The following is a 20,311-nucleotide window of genomic DNA, read 5'->3' on the forward strand; positions in this document are numbered from 1 at the left end:
GAGAAATATCAGCACTTACTTGTGGCTTCTCAATGGCAAAGACCTCCACTGGGTCACGTATATTTGTGGTTGACAAAGGGAGGTAATAGGGCTGTGGCAGAAACAATTTTCATATTCATTTCTGTTTTGGAGAACTCAAAACCAAATACATAAACAAGTCTCAATAAATTACGAACCTCCCCATCACTACAAGGCCACCAACCTCTGAAGACAGACCTATTAACCTTGTAGGCCAGGCTACCCAAAATCCCACAGGAACCTAAGGCCAAAAACTGAAAACTCAGGTCTCTAAACTCAGGCACCTTGCCTTCAGTTGGAGCAACACTTCTAACAATTAGGTCACTTATTTTGGGGCCCAAACTTTAGGCACCCGAGTTAGAAAATATTAGTCTCACAGTCCTCCCAAAAGAGCCATGATATTTTCATTTGATCCTTGATGCTACATCATTTCATACACTCAAAATGCCTCTAAATTAATGTCTATATGCCATGGTGCCAGAGGTTTTGAATGCCCATGTCCTTTCAAATTAAAAAAAAAAAAATCACAAAGGATTCTTTGGAGCACTAATGCCATCAGGGGAACACCTTATTATTCAGCATCTTACAGGACATCACACAGGTGGTCAGCAGCACAATTCTAAGCCAATGATCCAAACTAAAACTAGCAATGGCCAAATTCAAAAAAAATCCAGAGGTTCAGTTCTGCGAAAAACCTTCACGTCTGGATGCTTAGCTGAACTGCATGGATCTACAGAACTGGGCAGGAAATATTGATAGAATAGCTTTTTGTGACGTATTTCAGCATTTCTGCTTGGTACAGGCTGGGAGCTGGAAAAGTAGAGTCGCAGGAAAAATGAGGAGAAAAAGTGAGTTAACTTCTCTATGCCTCAAAGTTTGGTTCAGTTTTGACATTGGCATGAAAGGTTGGTTGGGAAAGTTATTTTATCAGAATGTACTTACCTATTTAAGCCCACTCTATGCAGTGCTTTGGAAACGTGCCTTCAAGAAAAGAGTAAAAGTTAAAGAAAAATATAATTCTTCTACCTCCAAAGTGAATATACTGCCTCCCTGGAACATTTCTGGCTGTCTTAGAAACAAAAACATTGCAGTTTACAGTGCCAGATTGTTTTTGTAGAGTAACTGAGACATTGCAAAGTCAGTTCAATTTTGAGATTCCAACCATGGGATTCTTAGCTTGTGCCTCAAGCAATTAACTTATTTTCTGTCATTGCTGTTAAAATTAAGAATTAGAAAAATTAGTTCTCTGTTCCTCATTAGGAAGGTCACCTGACTTGTCCCTGAGTCACTTCACTTGGCCGTACAAAGGCAGTAGATTGCAACCAGCGTGAAAATTGGTAGCGTGACTTAATATGTGACTTGGAAATCATTTTTTTTTTAACCTTTCTCCATAGTAAAGAGGTGTAAAAAAGGTAATTGCTAGGAACATAACCTAAGTGTCCCATGCTGAGAGCATTGAAATTAAATAGATTCCCTGTCTCAGTTGCTCCATAAACATTTTATTGCATTGGGCTAAATGAATGGAATTTGTGTAATGGAGGAAGAGGATTTTAGTGTGTGTGTATTGTGTGTGTAATGAAATTAATCACTAGTCCTTAGAAGCTGAGGAAATAAGGAGAAAGGCGATACAAGTGATTAAAAGTGGAGCTGTGCAAAATTTTTATAACACATAATGAAACTTTTTTACAGATTTGAGCTGGTTTGACCAAGGATTGAAAACGTTTCTTTGAGAATGGGCTGAATTTCTAGGAAATAATTCTTGCAAGATTTCTAGCTCAGTTTTGCAGCCCAAGAGATTTCGATAAGTTTCTTTTGAGAAATTACACTCTTCAGTGATAATCCAAACTGAACATGAAGCCTGAATTATTTGAATTTCACCCTTTACTAGTTGGCACATTTGAAAACATAACCCAAACAGATGGAAGATGCTATAGAAATGTAAAGTACTTTTATTAAAATGTGTATAATTGTTGAGAAGTTTTCTTGTCTTTGGTGCTGTTTGTAAGTCTTGTTTGTTCCCGGTGTTTTAGCTGTTTAGCCTAAGCCACCTTCATTGTTGTTATAGAATCATAATTTATTGTTTATTGTTTCCATTGCAGTAGTGCTCCAAATGTGCTAAATGCTTTAGCAGTCTTAATTTCTAATTAAGATGCTGAAGAAGAATTGGGATAAGGAGTTTAAGAGCACAGAAGAAAGAAAAATTCCACCGTACTTGAGACAAGAAAACCTTTTTCACAATATGGGGATGAGTTAGTGTAAAATGAACTCCATAGCGAGGGCTACATATCAAAAGAGGACTGAGATAATGACCAGTAGGGCTGGCAGATAGATAACAAAGGATATTTTAAGTTGTGTTTTTATTTCAGGGTTAATAATTCTCAGACCCTGTGGTTAGTATGCAAACGCCAGACAGCCTCCCAAATTAAGTAACATCAGAGTTGTTGTCAAGGAGCTACATGTGTCACATAAATACAAAGGGATTGGAGGCCAAGTATTTGGAGTTACAGAATGACAGATGTGTTTACATCATCAACAGCCAAAGGATTCTTTCCAATTTATACCTACAGTGACAGCTGCTCAAGGGATTACATACCTTCTCTCCCTGCCGCTCCCCATCACCACCCCATGCTTCACCCCCCCACCCCATTCAATCATCTCTCAGTCAGGCTTCTCAGCAACTGGGAATATTTTCTAGATTGGCAAGAGATCATCTCTGAAAGAATTTCTCTTTTTCTCCAGAGACTCATCAAACTGTGAAGATTAACCTCGGTGTGTGCACAAAATGTTAATAATGGAATGTTTGGACATCCACCAGCACTCAGCCTGCCCTGCCTGACCTTTAGAAATGCATTTTCTGGTCTAGAGTTCATTCCTGTGTCACTGGGGTATGCATGTCAAAATACGAGTTAAGGGAACTTGGGTGCAATTACCCTAGATGTCAGAGGGCCGGCATGGAGCCAAACAAACTGCAGAAAAGGTTGGAAGACATCTTAGAAATGTGATTGTAGGCTGCTTGGAGAAGGGGCTGTTGGACTGATTTTCCACTGCCTGCCTTCTTGCGGAGTCATTCACGCCTATGCAAAAACCACTCTGACTGAGTAGCCTTCTACACCCCTTTTGCACTGATGTGAACGACCCCACAAAGCAGTGGTGAATCAGACCCTCCCCCCCTCAGTGTCTGATTCCCCTCTCCCATCAGTTCTGAACTGAGGTACCTCCATTGACACCAATGGAATTACACCTGATTTACACCAGTGTGAGTGGACCATCCGGCCCTATATCTTTATTCTATATTGAAAGCACCATGGGCAGCCATAATGCTCCATGCAAGTGTTAAATAATAACAAAACCACTTTATTTTTATGAATTCTTTCATACCTCTTCTAGCCTAGAATATCACCACTCACCAAATAATAGAATTAAAAAATATCAGAGGGCAAGAGAAATTAAGAGCAATGGGCCAAAGGGGGGAAGGATGCTTTCAAATGGGACTGAAATGCAAAAGAGAACTGATGAGGTGGAGAGATGAAGGAGGGTTTTTGAATGGCAGGAGCTGCAAAGGAGGCCCTTGTGAAACTCAAGAAAAATCCTAATAGAGCAGGAGACATAGAAGGAGAGTAGAAAGAGCCATGGTATTCGAATTAGAAAGGAGCAAATCCACGGAAGAATTTAAAACAAGGGTCCTTATTCTTCTTTCATATTATATCTAAGCAGCGTAAAACCACTGAATTAAATCAAATTGCTCTTGCATTACATTGAGGGAGCTGAAAGGAGAACCAGGCCTTAAAATCGCAAATCTGGACTGGATCCTGAAATAAAAGGGAAAAGAGCAGACATCTCTGAGGATGGGTGAGGCATGTAAGATGATAGACAGCAGCATTCTGTTCAAAACAAGGCTCCACCAAGGTTTCTCAAATGGTGCTGAACACTGGTGGGCTCTTTCTGCACTAGGATTGTTTTCAGTACTGGTTCAGCTCTGCCTGTTCCTGGCATCTGTTGTCAGCGATGAGTAAAATTCCTTGTGTAGGAAGACTATAGACTTTTGGCCTGATGGCTCAGGGGACTGGTGATGAGATATGGATTATTTTACCTCTGGACCACTGGTTACAATCCAGACTAGGCAGACAATTCAACGTTTTCAACCATGGCCAATAATTTTGGATGCCTTGATTTTTGGTTGCCCAATGTGAGACATGCATCTTTTTTATTGTTACACGTGGCTTAATCCAACTCCTACTGAAGTCAAAAAGATTCTCTCCATAGACTTTAGTGGAAGTTGGATCAGGCTGTTTAATGGTTAAAAGGTCATCTGTTTTTTTCATCCCACTCATGACAAACTGGAATAACCCAACATTGCATTATTTGTCATGTTTTATTATAGATTAATGAATGAGGTAGAGCTGAGTTGTTGGGGTTTTTTTTAAATGAGTCAAGAAAATAAAAAAGAAAAGAGGAAAATATAAGAATTTTATGGAAACAAAAATTTAATGTTGTGGTGAAGCCCATTTGAAAACCTCTGCGGGGGAAAGGTTCCCCCCACAAGGAATATTTTGATTTTTCAGTAAACAATCAAAAGCTAAAACTTTTTGGCTTAAAAATTGAAAATTTCTATTACAAAAAATGCCCCTGCTGTGCCTCATAGGAGTTTTAGTTCAGGTACACTGTGCCCCTATTGTCCTCTATAAGCCTAGCTTTCTGGTTGAATTACAAATTCCCATGATGCATCACAGTCTCCCTTGTGCAGAGCCACCACTGTGCATTATGAGAATCCCTAACCATAATGAACGCTGGAAGATGTGGTCTGGCTGAGCAACCCAGCCCACAGAAGAGAACTGAGGTATGAGGCACTTAATTACCACTCCTATATAGAACAATTCCAAAATCAGTTGGGTTTTTTTGGTTTTTGACCAAAATGTCAAATATTTTCAGTTCAGTTCCAAAAAGACAAAATTTTCCACAGGAAGCAGAAACTTTTCATTAAAAAAGTCATGTAATCAAAACCACAATTTTTGGTAAAAAATAATTTTGAGGGAAATATTTGATCCAGATGCATTTTAATATAGGAGGCAGGTCTAGACAGAGGATCAGATCTTCGGCGCCAATGGAGTCACACTGATTTACACCAGCTATGAATCAGTTCAGCACCTCTGATTTTCAGGTAAAGATTAGGGAGATAGCATTCAGAACAAAAAATCTCTCTGTGAGAGTTTTTAATCAGTTGAATGATGCTTGTGTTCTTTTTTCTACTGAAAATCTCAATAAGGTCCTAACCTGAAGTTCTAAAAAGATAGAGATCACCAAACACTGATTTTTCATCTCTTTCACCCCGTCCCATCCAACTGCTATGCTGGACCAAATCCATGATTAAAAGAGATTGAATTATCCAATACGTTTTTTATTTCTTAACTCTTCAATCCACAAAAGCCAAGAAATTCAGAGTTATTTAGGATCCACTCATTCTGGCTGACAGAAAAGCCTATGTCAGTTTATTATTTTTGTCCTTTTGGAATTGACTTGTGTTTCTCAATGCCAGTATGGTGCACTGGTGAACTATTTCAGAAGGAAATTGACTATCTATTGATAAGCAGCTGGGAGTTATTTAAGCACTTCTATTGGAAAACTCATAGAAATGTGTTATCCTGTATCCCTCTGTTTACATTATCTGTTGGATATAGAGCAAAATCAGGACACTAATTAGTATTCAGCATTAGTTTAAAATGAGGAAATAGGCATACTTTTGCTGCATTATATCTTGTCTCTGCAGTGTTTAAGCACAGTTTAGAGGTACTAGTGTTAGATTCTACTGTTATTCCTCCCCTGACCATGACTTACAAATTGACCAACACCCTCTGCATCACTATTCCAAGGTGGCCACATTAGGTATATAAAGAGGTGTATTTTAGAGTAGCTTGAGGAAGCCTTACTTTACACTTTGGTTACAAGCTTTTATAACATACATTGGGGAATGGAGGGAGGGGGCATGGGGTACAATTTCCATTGTCATAGTATAATTTCCTTATGCGTCTTCCAATTTTTCACCAGCTGCAGTTGGTCTCTGCATTTCAGTTGCGCTGTGCCTGCCACCCTATGAGAGAGTTCCCATTTTCATGTATATTCCAAAAACACTTTGATACAAAAATTTCCATGGTTAATCTAATTCTTTAATATAACCAGTTGCAAAAACAATGGCTGCAACAAAATCTCCACTAAACTACATTACCCACAAGGCCAAGGGCTTCAGGTCAGGGTTTACATTAACAACTCAGATATAAGAAGTCCCAGCTGCGCCTGCTAGCCAACCCTAGCAGAAAGGCATCTCCAGAAAACAAGGAAGACAGCCAGGGTAAGTAGTAGCTTCCCAGCTCATTACCTATGTTACTGAACAGACAAACCCACAATATGAAAACAACAAATAAGATAAGGTATTTTTTTGATAAATAACACACCCCAGTATTTGTCAGTGCTGTCTGAGTTGCACAGTGTCACATGTCTAATTTATTCACTCGTCCCCAGAAAGAACAAACTACTCCTGCTAAATTCAAAAGTCCTCTTAAAATTACAGGTCTTTAAATATATTTTTCACTCAAAAAGCTCCTTTGTACAGGTTGAACAGTAGCACTTTTCAGTCCCTGAATTACCTGTCTCCAGACTCTAATTCTTCAGTGCGTTTCTCTGGTTCATGCTGTGTCCCCCTGCGATCAGTGGGGCTCTGCATGGGTGCAAAAGTCCATGGCTGCTGATCCAACAGGCTAGATTCAGTCCACCTACCAAGAAGTTACATACTCTGTTGTCCATTGTCAATCTTCTGAGCTACTTTCACTTAAAATAATCATCTATAAAATCATAAATAGATGACCTGATAGCAAAATCTCATCTCTAAACACCTCTGAATTTTAAGAAAGCTGAGCTTCAACTCCAAGGTTGCAGCTGGAGCTCAACTCTAGTGTTTTTACAGGCTTTTGTGGATTTGATCCAGGGCAATATCCATCAGAAAATACAGGCTTTTCAGGTGAAATATATGAAATGACAGCCACATCAGATTATGTGCTGCCATGAATTTGCCCAGGATGGTAATATTGCCATTATTCCAGTAAAAACATCTTTTTTCTGTGAAAATCTTTTTTTTTGTTTTTTGTTTTAATTCCTGCAAAATTTCCTTCCTCTCCCTTCACACCCCCTTATTTATGGTTTATGGCCTGTATTACACAGGAGGTCAGACTAGATGATCTAATGGTCCCTTCTGGCCTTACAAATCTCTGAATCTTTTAATCTATTTCCTATACTGTAATTTATTTTTGTGGAAAATGGTCTTTAGACCTCAGACTCACATCAGCTTTCCCTGGTGAGTCTGGATGAACAATTTAGAAATTGTTCACCATAACTTAAAAGCTAGTATTTATGGACTGAGTGTGCATACTAGCCTTTGACTGCAGGTAGTTTTAGTCATATGTTTCTCAGGAATTATTGGGAGAAATTGAATGAGATTAACAGATTTGGGATCTTTAAAGAAAAATATATTTGACTGTATTAGTAACATTGTTATAATGTTCTAGACTGTGTAAAGTACAAATATATAGAGATAGGTACAAGCTAGGGCTAATTTTGATGTTTATGGGTCTGAGACGTTGTTGCAAAATATACTCAAACTCTGAATTAAGATGCTGATAAAGAAAAAGGCAAGGAATTGACCAGTGGGAAAAGAGCTGAACCTAAAATCCCCATAATCTTGCTTTTCTTTCTTCCTATGAAAGGGTGATTTTATTGTTTGCACTCCAGAGGATAGAAAAACAGGAACAAACTTGTGAAAATTCAGTAGAAGTGTTAAAAAGCAGCCACCCTTTCATTTCTAGATTTCCATGCATTTCTGACTGTGTTGTCCTTATCTAGCTGTCCTGTTACTGATCCTTTTTGAAGAATCAGAGAGCCACTTCACTGTTGGCCTGCGCCTTCTCTAGTCACTTACACCAGTGCAAAGTGAGTGTGAAATGTTATCCGTCTTTAATGATTTTGAAATGTTTGACTGAATTTTTTTTAAACATTATGTTTATTTTAGTATCACTTTGAACTTTCAAGTTCCAGAAGATGAAATGTCATAATACCTGTTGTTTCCATAGAAAAGGAAATAACTGATACTATTCAATCTAAATAATCTTGATTTTAGATTGAAAAAGCAAAAATGAGAGAACTGAAGTAAATTATCTATCAGCGACAGCATACAGTGTGTGCATCATATAAATGCCTTTGCTAAATACAAAGTGGCTGTTAGTCTCCATAGATGGCAAGATTCTTGAAGATTTAAAGGTGAAGTGCACAGACACAGCCAATATTATATAATATAATCATTGGAATTTTATTAAGTAAATATTTTTTCCTCAAAAAAAAATATGCTCTAGTTTACACAGGAATTAATTCAGGGAAGTCCTGTGGTCTATGTTAAACAGCAGGTCAGACTAGATGATCACAATGGTGTTTTCTGGCCTTATCATCCATATAGCTATGCAATTCATAGGTTAGTACACCATAAACACAAAACATTTTGTGGCATATCTGGAAGCCATCAGTAGAGGAAATGCCACAAGGAAGTCTGTTTTCATAAGCATTCAGATTCTCCATTACACTGCATTGTTCGCACCAAAGTAATGTGGTGATAAAATGCTGCCATTCTGACTTACTTGCTTTTTACACCCACTTTGTACTCACTTTGCACCGATGTGAATTACTACACAAAGTATAGGGCAATGAAAACTCACGATCTACGTCAAGACCTAGGTCTATTTTGCAGTCACCAGGGGTTTCAGCTATATGTCTGAATGTTTGGGTGTTCACTGAAAATGCAGCACTATACACTTGTACTACTACTTTTCATTTTCACTTTTTGTTGATAGATGTGTAGAGATGTAAATTAAACACACACAATCTCTTAAACCACTTGACTTAGCCACACAATTTACAGTAAAAGTGAAAAATAAACGGAAGAAAATAAGTTTTAAAATACAGGCTTATGGACAGAAAGACTGGGAATTTTTCAGCAGGATACTTAGTTGGGTGGGCTGAATAAAGCTAATATACATACTTTCCCCTTTATTTACAGATGCACCTTCCTACAGCATAAGGCAGGTTGCTAAATAGTTTTGGACACCATTTGTGGAATGGTTATTTAGGTCCTGCAGTATCATAGTGCACCTATTACTCAAAAGTAAAAAACATCCCCAACTTTACATCATGTCCTGCAAGCTCTCTGACCCCATACTGTACATATGAATGAAGAGGGACTTGTGAGAGCCAGATTTTCTTGCATGACAAAGAACTAGGATAGCTTTTGATGGCAGGTCATTCAGCCACAGGGTGCCACAAGACCAAACTGTATCTTATGTAAAAGATAACTTCCTCTGGTCCTAAATGAAAGCTCCCATCACAGGGGGTCTACAAGGAATTTCTCTAGTATTCTCATTTTGTTCATCCCTCTATATTTGGTTGCCCAGTTCAAATGCACCTGTTTTCACAAAAAAACGGCTCTTTGTTACCACGGATTCCTGCACAGTGCTAAAATTCACTGAACATGGTCAAAAGGTCACTTATTGTAGCCCATCTTATCTTTAAAAAATAAATAAATAAAAAAGTCTGCTCTGTTCTGTTTGTAGTTTCCTATTTCCCTTGGGTACAATATTTAACTTATGTACATTCTTCTTTCTTTATCTTCCCACACTCTCAAGTGTGTAGGGCATCCACCAGTTGCCACCATTTATTTTGATCTTATGCTGGTCTGTTCAGGCTTCTGAGTGTCATGTTGATGGATCTGGCTTCTTTCTCTATTGTTCTGCATAATGTTTCCCTAGGTTGTCCTCTTTTTCTTTTTTCAGCTGGTGTCCATATTATCACTTGACGTGGAAGTTATATTGGTGGCTTCCTTAAAGCATGTCCTAATATGTCCATCATTATCATCTTGCTATGTTTGATGCTTTGAGTTGGTTTGCTCGACTTAGAATTTCTGATGTTGCAAGAAACTCTTCTGCCGGCTTTACTTTGGAATGAGTTGATCTTATGAATTTCTGTTGTAGATTTCCATGACTCTGCTCCATAAAAGACAGGTATGATGCCAGTGTGAAAAATTTGCCTTCTGTGGTTACTTTCCTGAATACTTGCGTAGTTTGCTATAAGAAAAAGGTGCATGCACTGTCTCATACTCCAATATCAGAAGGAAATTTATAGTTTATTGGTCAACCTTGCCAGGCCACAAGCTTTTTGGTGAGATAGGACTGACCGATATTAGCAGAAATACTATTGCATCATGTTCAATTGATCATGGTGCTATGGAGCCTTCATCTTGCTCCTTGAAAGTTTATTGCTCAGCCTCCCTCTTCCTTTTCTTCTAAAACTTTCCCAGCTATCGTAATTTCATGCTGAGTTTTTCCTCTTTCCGTAGCTGGAGAAAGATTTGATTGGTTTCACTTCTTCCATTCCAGTGTTGCCAACTCTCACGATTTTGTCCTGAGTCTCATGACCATTATTGTTTTCCTCAAAGTCACGGTTCCTGGAGTCAAGTGGATATGTTACTTTTTCTTTAAGAATGAAGATTGAAATCATAAGTTTTTATCCCTTATGACTGTGGAGAAAGCTTCAAAATGTGACCTCACTGCACTTTAATGGCTCAAAAAGCAGAAGGCATGTAAAAAGTACACCCAATTCTTATTTTTACTTAATCTCATGATTTTAAAGACAATCTCATGATTTTTGTTGAGCCTGACTCACGATTTTTGAACATTTGGGATTGGCAATACTATGTCAGCTATCCCAAAGATCCTATTTAGTGTCTGATCCTGACCCATTGAAGTGAATGGCAGCTTCTCTTTATTAATTTCTCTTTATGGCGTTGTGTGGTACTTAAAAAGAACTTATATGGGCATTATTCTTCTCATGTGCTCAGTCAAACATAGGCAGGTGAATGGGGATAGATAGATTGCCAGGCTATTATAGCGTCAGAGCTACCCTTGCTATACGTCGCTACAGCAAAGTTCATATAGTTTGTGACCACGTGAGATAACATCTTGATGATAAAATGCATCCTTCTACTTTTTCCATAAAAAATGAGCTAGAAAAGCTCTACATTGTACATGAAGAATACAGATAATTTGACGTAAGAACACTTGACATAAGATTGTATGTATCCTGCGCTAGAAGGCACTAGGTGCACCGAGGAGGGCAATGCATTCAGTTCTGTGTAAAGGATTGTGTTGCCTGGCTTAGAAGGGATTGCTGCTTGTTCGACATCTCAGCCTCAGTCCTATTTGGGACCAGCACAGATTCTTCCACAGGTAGTATAGAGGGTAAAGGAAGGATGGTTCAGTGGTCAGGGCACTAACCTAGGACTTGAGAAACCTGGCTTCAATTCACTGCTCTTCCACAAGCTTTCTGTGTGATTTTGGGCAAACTACTCAATCTAGCTATACCTCAGTTTCCCATCTGTAATATGGGGAACACAGCACTTCCCTACATCACAGGCCTATTATGAGGATAAATACACTAAAGATTTTGAGGTACCCCACTACCATAGTAACGAGCACCATATAAGTACGTAAGGTACTTATGGAACCTTATGGATGTTTTATCTGTAACCCACATGGAAGGTCTTGTGCTGGTTTTCCAAGTCATGGGTGAATTTTAGCCATCAGGTGCAATGTTAGGTTACCTGTGGGGAATTATGTAGGTGCTAAAGAGAGAGCAAAGGTGTCACTGTGTGTGCATATTTCAAACATAGATCTACCTCATGGCATCAGGGCTGTGATACAGTATCACTGTTCATAGGGGCTTTGTCTCACATTTCTTACACACCCCCGTGGCCCATTAATGTATGTTGGGGTTTCATAAAGAGCACAGCGTCCACCTGTAGCTTATTACTAGCAATGTATTTGGCTGCAGTTCAGAAAGTGCCCATTCTAATGGCATTAACATAGGATCTTTGCTCCATCTTCTTTGATATTGTTTACATGCTCTGCTAATCCCCCATGACATCTTTAAAACTTAATTTCTTCTCTTTTAAATGTAGAAAATAGTTTAAATCCCAGGAAACCATGTTGACAAATACAAGGATATAAAAACCTTTTAAATAATATTTAATCTTGGGCTTGACTCAGAACAACTACACGCTTTATGCTGAGGCCCAATTTGCAAACATTAGACAGCTCCACCCCAGATAAGAAAGGTTCAGGGATTTTAATCAGTGTCATGGCCAGTTCTTCATCATATGCTGACTCACATACAAAAAACATTTATCTCTCTGCTTTTTAGCACATTCACTATGAGTCTATATGGCACAGAGTAGTTTTCAGTGCACAATGGTTGTGGCTAAATGGATGCCTGGTTGTTGTTTTTTAAATTAAATGTCTTTTGTTTTTTTCACTCGGAATTTTGGAATGTTGTATTGATTGTCTGTTATCTGTCAAGGCATCACTCAGCAACCAAGCAACTCTCTGCTGGAGACTGCCCTGCTTTTACCATTAGCAATAGAACGCTATTGTCACTGCACAATGATGCCTCTGAGGTCTGGGTCCAGTGTTTTGGAAGGGTTTTCTTACACTACAATGAGATCTAAAGCATACATGAACTGGTTGTGACTTGGAAAAAATGCTTAGCTCAAAAAGAGAGAAACATCACTGCACTATTAAATTATTCTAATGTATATAGATGTTGGTTGCAGAAATTTCCCCCCTAATTTTGTACATTTCTGCCTTTTTTTCCCAGTTAAAATATTTCACAGCAATAAAAAAATATTGAAATACATTTCTACAAAAGATATGACCACTTAAAATTGCATTTTACATTATGTGTTTAACAAAAACCTAACTGAAAAAGATCAGTTCAGCTTCAAGGAGATGTAGCTTTAAAAACAGCCTTGCTGGGAAAAGACGGCCATTTAAATGACCAAATTAGATGCAGTTAGGGCTAATTTGGGCCTTCTTTGAGCCTTCATAAAAACCCACACATGGAAACTGAATGAAGCAGGAAGTCAGCAGGGGACAAAGTTAGTCCTAATTATGTCTTGTTTGGTCTGACCGTGTAAACTGCTATCCCTTTTTGAACATGGGTGTTTGCATAGGTATCAGCTGTTAATGAAGTACATATCAGACCATGCATATTATAAAATATTGATTATACAAACCAAAATCCTGACCCCAAATAGTCCCAAAGCACCTAACCCCCAGATTTAGGCATCTAAGTCCCATTTTTAGACTCCACTACGATCCACAAAACCCCCGCTCAGCTTCTGCCATGCCCTGTAGGTGCCTAAACTCACTCAACACCTACATTTTTGCAGTAAAACTACCCTAGGTACCTATATTTCTGCCTCTGAGCATGCGCACGGCTGCCTCCCTCTAGGCATTCTGATGCCTGCCTCCCACCTAAGCTCCAGAGGGATCAATGAACTGGAGAAAGATGGGCAGAGGAGTGCCAGCCTTGCCTGAGGGGATTAAACTTGTAGATTTGCTCAGTGGCCAACTAGCTCTACACAGAAGAGCTGGTACTCACCCAGGATGTGACAGACCACTGGTTCAAATCCCCTTGATGTCTGATGAAGAGAAGAGATTTGAACAGGGCTTCCCCACCTGTCAGGTGAGTGCTCTAACCACTGGACAAGAGAGTGAGTCACAGTCTTTCTCTGCCCCAATTAATAGTCAATTATTTAATTAAAGTGTAACAACTTCAATAGGAGAGACTCATGATATTATGGGCCAGATCATTAGCTGGTGTGTTGATGTGACCTAGTGTGTTTGTATAGTACGCCACATGATATCATGTGATAAACAAAATTTAACATGTACCTTTGATTGTGGATCTGCTTTTTTTCCCACTAATACATCCCCTTGGGATTTACAATAACTGTCCAAGAAATATAGCAGCTTCAAACAGCTGCTATTATAATTTTAATACAACCTGCCAGAGAAATGTTTCCACTAAATATTTCCTCATGCCTTCACCACCTTATCCCCACCAAATTCAGAGAGTAAATAAGTTATAATTTTTTAAATGGTGAGAGTAATTAACCATTGGAACAATTTACTAAGGATTGTGGTATATTCTCCAACATTGATAATTTTAAAATCAAGATTGGATGTTTTTCTAAAAGTTCTGCTCTAGGAATTATTTTTGGGGAAGTTCTATGGCCTGTGATATAAGGAACGTCAGACTAGATGATCACAGTGGTCCCTTTTTGCTTAGAATCTATGAGTCTATGAATACTGGCCTAAGACCCAGGTTGGATACCATTCCGTCCTTGATCTGTGATAGCTTTTCTGTACATAAAAATGGCATTATTTTAAAGTCTGTTACCCATTGCCCTGCAGGATTTATATTAAAATTATCCCCCCCCTCCTCCCCCCGAGTTCAAATTATTTGTCTACATCAGATGTGGATTTATAAGATCCTTGGTAATAAGCTTCAAGATACAAATTAAGGTCATGCAAAATTTGTTCCATAAATGGAATGGAAATTGATTGCAAACAACAGTAATGTAATTATAATATAAAACACAAAGATCGCAGATTTGAAACTGCTCCTTGTTCATATCAAAATCTATGTGCTTGCAAACTTTCATGCAAGTAAGTCTTCATTTACTATGTTCTGCATATTTAATTTTTTTTTAAAGTGAATATGAATTTCCCTATGTATTAGGTATACATGTCTCTAGAAATTAGGCACCTGTTAAAGTGCTCTGTGAGTGATATTAGTTGTTAGGCATGTCAGCTTGGGAGACCCAGAACTCAAACTTCCCATATCCCAGGTGAAATACCCTAAACACGGAGCTAAAACTTGAGAGAACTTCTCCACCCCCCTCATCCCCTCACTTGCTAAAATGACATAGGTGCGTAATGCCGAGAGTTTGCACTGTGGAGATAGGTGTCACTTTGCAGCCCAGATTTAGGCACCTATCTCCAAGAGAGGGACAAAGTCAGCTTGGCACCTTCCATTGGCTAGCTTGGGCAAGGGTCCTCCTAGTGTGCTGGCTTTTGTGAATACCCTTCTGAGGCACCTCTCTGTCCTGATTCATTGTACAGGGAGCCTAGGCACTCAGCTCAGGCTTTGTGAATCCCAGTGATTTTTCTAGGCACTTAAAAGTTAAGTGTGACAATGGCAAGTCCTAAGTTTTTTTTTTTTTTGTGTGACTCAAGCCCTAAATTTCCTAGGGACTTTTGAAAAATTTACCTTAGTCTGTACTGAGGGAGAGCTCCAAATGAGTCAGCAATGTGCAGGAGGTCAGACTAGAAGATCACAATGATCCCTTCTGACCTTAACGTGTATGAGTGAAAAAGGATTTCTAATGGAAAAAATCATAGATGTCCCCTCGGAAAAACTCAGGGGCACTCAGGATAACAGTGGTACATGCTGTGTATTTTGTTGAACAGCTATGCAGTAGTGCTGTGAGAAGACTGAGGGGTAACAGTACAAGCTTTCCCCATGCACCTGGTATTGCTCATGCATTATACATGCTGGAAGGAAGTCTACCTGGGGCTAGACTCCTGGACCTTTTAAATTATTAACTAATAAATAAAAGGCAGCTTTTGAACCAGGTAGAGGAAACATATGCACCTCTTGCAAGGGGAAGCCATTAAATAGATTAAAGGAAATAGGGAAGGATCAGAGAAAGAGAATATGTCCTGTAACCAAATGTTTTAAGCATACATTATGATCGTTGTATGAGATAGCATACCTGAGCTTTAGCACAGCCTTTTTCTATTGAGCAATAAAATATCAGATTCTCACTGCTTGATTTTTCTGCCCGAATTGATCTGGATTGGGGTTCAGATTTTCAAAGTCGGCTAAGAGCATTAGTAGCCTAACTCTCACTGAAAGTCCTCTCTTTCAGAATCCCAATCTGAATCAACTGTGCATCTCTTTTTGAAACTAAAAATCCCAGTCATTTTGTATCAGTTTGCTACAAGCCCTCCTACTGATGCTAGGGTTAAGCTTCAAGCCAAGTATTTCTAAGAAGGATATGATAAGTTCTTACATTTTAATTAAATATTGACTGTGAGGAGGAAGTGGTATGTGAGAGAACTTCAGAAAGGAAGTACCACTGCTGTGTCAATGTCTTTTTCCCAACTGCATGGGAGCAAGGATCTTTCCTTAATGTTTGTTTTTAACTTTTTTGTTTTTGTCTTTCCTGGGTGTGTAAATGTAGGAGTGAGTGTGTGAGGTTTTTTGCTGCCCAGGGTCTTTGTGTGCTCTTTCCCTCTCATAGTATTTTTAGAGAAGGTGAGTGGAGACAGGTTTTGTTTTTTGTTTTTTTTTTAAACACAGATTTGGGGCAAACTCTGCTAAAGGTGGTCCCCTTGTAGTTATTACATGCAGGGCCCAAGCATAATTTTTTGGGGCCCAGTACAAACTTTTAACATGGGCCCCCTCCCATAATGGGGGATAATGGGGATTGCAGCCTGGGCTGGGTCCCACAGGGCCTCTGGGCCCTGGCAAAGTGTATCCTTCCCCTCCCTCTCCCCCCCCCCCCATGTGAGGGCCCTGATTACATGTACAGGCCTTTGTGCTCTTCTGCCTTCCACCACTGAAAAGAGAACCAGTGAAGCACAGGTATGGATCAGATGAAGTGCTACTGTAATGTCCCAGGTGAGCTCCTTTCCGTTTTCTTCAGCAGGAGTTTGTATAGCCTCCTTGTGCCAGGTGTTCCCAATCTGGGGATTTGGGGCTCTGCCAGAATCCAACTATCATAGATTAGAATGTAGTTTTCAAACTCAGTTGTCCTTGTCCACACTGGCTGAGTTGAAACCGAGCTAGATCAAACTGTTTTGAAACCAGTTTAGTAAACTAGGTGTGAGCCTTCAGGTGGTGAGTGCCTGAGAGTGGGAACTCTGTGCTCCGTCAGTCATTCTCTCATTGATGTGATGATTTGTGAGTGTTGGAAGTTACTTTATCCTATTTATCACCTAGAAATAATTAAATAATAGTTTCTGGACTAACTCATGCAAGTGGAAGGAGTCTGGATCTGGTTTCTCTCTCTCTCACCCACACTCTCTCTATAGATATTTAGCTGCACAGAGAAATGACAATGCAATTCCCTTTATCTGTAAAAGGAATTAAATCCCCCATAAATCCCAAGACGCTTTGTGGAGAATGCAGCCTGTTGTTAAGAGGTTAGAAAGCTGGGAGTGTTGGTGTGACGTTCAAGTTACCTGTAGTAATGACTTAAAATTTAACAATTTAAAAGGTCTGCAGTAAGTTTCTATACAGAATGCTGAGAGGTCAAAGACCACCTGTATCTTCACACTGTACTCCTTTCATTCTCCATTTGAGTTACTAAAGCAATTGTTAAATTTACATGCTTCCCCTTTTTCCCTTGTTACTGACGTTTGGTGAGAGGAAATAAAGATTGCCTTGTTGCCACTCGGCCACTTTTGGTTAATTTTAAACATGGACACTGATCAGAAACGTACTTTGGATGCATATAGAGAGCCTGCTGGATTGTGGTGCATGAAAGGGCTGTCTGTATATCTTTGCATCAAGATCAAACCATAACATCAATATGGAACTGAATGTGGTGACTGGATAATGGATCTTCTCTCTGATAAACACTGAGGTGTTTATAGGAAATAGAACATTAGTATTATTTTACAGTGCCTAAAATTGTGCTGGACATCACACAAGTACATGTAAACTGGATAAGGTCCCTGTGCTAAGAATTTGCAATCTAAGGTCCTGATCCTGCAAAGATTTGTGCATGACCTAAATGTACACACTTCATCATAGAATCATAGGGCTGGAAGGGACCTCGAGAGGTCATCTAGTCCAGTCCCCTGCATTCATAGCAGGACTACATAATATCTAGACCATCCCTGACAGGTGTTTATCTAACCTGCTCTTAAAAAGCTCCAATGATGGACATTCCATAACCTCCTTAGGCAATTTATTCCAGTGATTAACCACCCTGACAGTTAGGAAGTTTTTCCTAATGTCCAACCTAAACCTCCCTTGCTGCAGTTTAAGCCCATTGCTTCTTGTCCTGTCCTCAGAGGTTAAGAACAACAATTTTTCTCCCTCCTCCTTGTAACAACCGTTTATGTACTTGAAAGCTGTTATCATGTCCCCTCTGTCTTCTCTTCTCCAGGCTAAACAATCCCAGTTCTTTCAGTCTTGCCTCATAGGTAATGTTTTCTAGACCTTTAATCAGTTTTGTTGCTCTTCTCTGGACTTTCTCCAATTTGTCCACATTTTTCCTGAAATGTGGCACCCAGAACTGGACACAATACTGCAGTTGAGGCCTAATCAGCGCAGAGTAGAGCGGAAGAATTTCTACTTGTGTCTTTCTTACAACACTCCTGCTAATACATCCCATAATCATGTTTGCTTTTTTTGCAACAGTGTTACACCGTTGACTCATATTTAGCTTGTGGTCCACTATGACCCCAAGATCCCTTTCCACAGTACTCCTTCGTAGGCAGTCATTTCCCATTTTGTACGTGTGCAACTGATTGTTCCTTCCTAAGTGGAGTACTTTGCATTTGTCCTTATTGAATTTCATCCTATTTACCTCAGACCAATTCTCCAGTTTGTCCAGATCATTCTGAATTATAATGCTATCCTCCAAAGCACTTGCAACTCCTCCCATCTTGGTATCATCTGCAAAATTAATAAATGTAATCTCTATGCCATTATCTAAATCATTGATGAAAATATTGAACAGAACTGAACCTAGAACTGATCCCTGCGGGACCCCACTCGTTATTCCCTTCCAGCATGACTCTGAACCATTGATAACTACTCTCTGGGAACTTTGAGCAGTCTCATTGACTTAAATGGGATTATTCTCAATATATCAAGTGCAGCATATATGTAAATCTTTCCAGGATTACGATTTAATTGCTTACATTATGCAATGAAGGGGCTACAAACCAAGAAGATGGGGAGCAAAGAGAGAAGTCAAAGTAATAAGAGTGAAGTTTATTCAAAGGAATTTGGGTAACATGGTTCAGCAGTTGGCTACGTCTTGTGGACAGCAAGGTAAAAATGGGGCTAGGAGAGGGATTTAAATGAGGGCAATGACTTGACAAATGCTCCTTAAACTCCATTTCTGTCACTTTGCTCACCCATGTTATGTTCACACCTGGCTGAACATCTGTGTAATCTTATTGCTGGGACCCCTGTCTCTCCTCCTCACAACCCAGCCTTCTTCTTAAATTGCTCCTCTGTTACATTCTGTCTGAAATTAGATGGCAAACTCCTCAGGGACCTGGTGCAAATTATACATCCTGCAAGATCCCTAGCATGATTCTGAGTGCTGCAGAACAATAAATATTAATGCTACAGTATTATTGCTTACAATGCACATCTAATTTAAAATCTATTAATTGCAAATTGGAGGATAGAGAGAGTTTGTTGGTCATTCATTAGTACAATAAATCATTATTAAATATTTTGAGGCCTAGAGACAAATAAAGTTGTCAGCTACCGCTGCTTTATTTTTTAACCTGCTGTGCATCTAAATAGAGCAACGGCTCTAATATGTTTAGAGGTTAAATATTGTAGCCAAAAGATTCTATTCCAGAAGAAGGTTGGATTGAGCTATTATGCTGTGGAGAACTTGGGATAAGAGGAGTAATTCTTGGAGATCGCCCTCCAAAAATGAGAGCTCTTTATCAAAATATGGAAGAGAGGAGGAAGAAAAGAAAGAAAATCACAATAAAACTACAAGGAAATAATATTGAAGTAGAGCGGCCGCGCCTCTAAGTGTTCTGTGGGACAAATGTGGGTGCCATAATATTGTGATACTAGGCAATGACATAGCTGGCAACTTGTCACACTATGATTCAGCCTTAAGATGCTATTGCATCTTGCTTTGCCATCATTAGGTCAGATTGTGATGTCATCCTGCTGCGTCAGCCCTGCAAATTATTTTGTTCCCTTTTTTAACCAGATTTTCAAAACTGTCTGACTCCTTGAGCCCTGAAAGTGGTCACACTGCATGTACAAAGCCCGCATTTGCAAGACTGGTAATGCCCATTTGAGGACACAAATGTCTGCTTGCATGCAGGGTCATGAGGTTTGTATTTGCATAACTTGTATGCAGGAGTTGGGCAGGTGCAACAGAAGTAGACAGCTCTGTAGATTGTACTACTTATGTCATGCTGGCTAGGCTTGCAGAAAACAGAACAGACACAAACCCTAGTCTGAAGGTACAAGAAAACCCACACTGTTAAGAGGTGAGATTAAAACCACAAAATGATAGGGTGACATTGCAGGTCAAATTAATCTCTGGCATCTCTCGAGTGAAAGCATAACGTTGATCCCCATT

At 39.3% G+C, this 20,311-nt stretch overlaps 1 long non-coding RNA gene across 2 annotated transcripts in view; it reads left to right on the forward strand.

Moving 5' to 3' along the window:
- The first annotated feature begins 6,324 nt into the window (after positions 1-6,324).
- Positions 6,325-20,311, forward strand: part of LOC137145199 (uncharacterized) — a 93,359-nt gene continuing 79,372 nt past the window's right edge. Inside the window, exons 1-2 of one of the 2 annotated variants that reach the window (XR_010917597.1) lie at positions 6,326-6,361; positions 7,906-7,992. This is a non-coding gene — a long non-coding RNA (uncharacterized lncRNA). Of the gene's footprint in view, positions 6,362-7,905; positions 7,993-20,311 lie in introns of both variants that reach the window. The other variant, XR_010917598.1, reaches the window with a different exon arrangement.

The sequence above is a fragment of the Emydura macquarii genome, unplaced genomic scaffold (assembly GCF_026122565.2).
Source record: "Emydura macquarii macquarii isolate MOO-44397 ecotype Brisbane River unplaced genomic scaffold, CSIRO-AGI_Emac_v2 contig_3517, whole genome shotgun sequence".
Lineage (NCBI taxonomy): Eukaryota > Metazoa > Chordata > Testudines > Chelidae > Emydura > Emydura macquarii.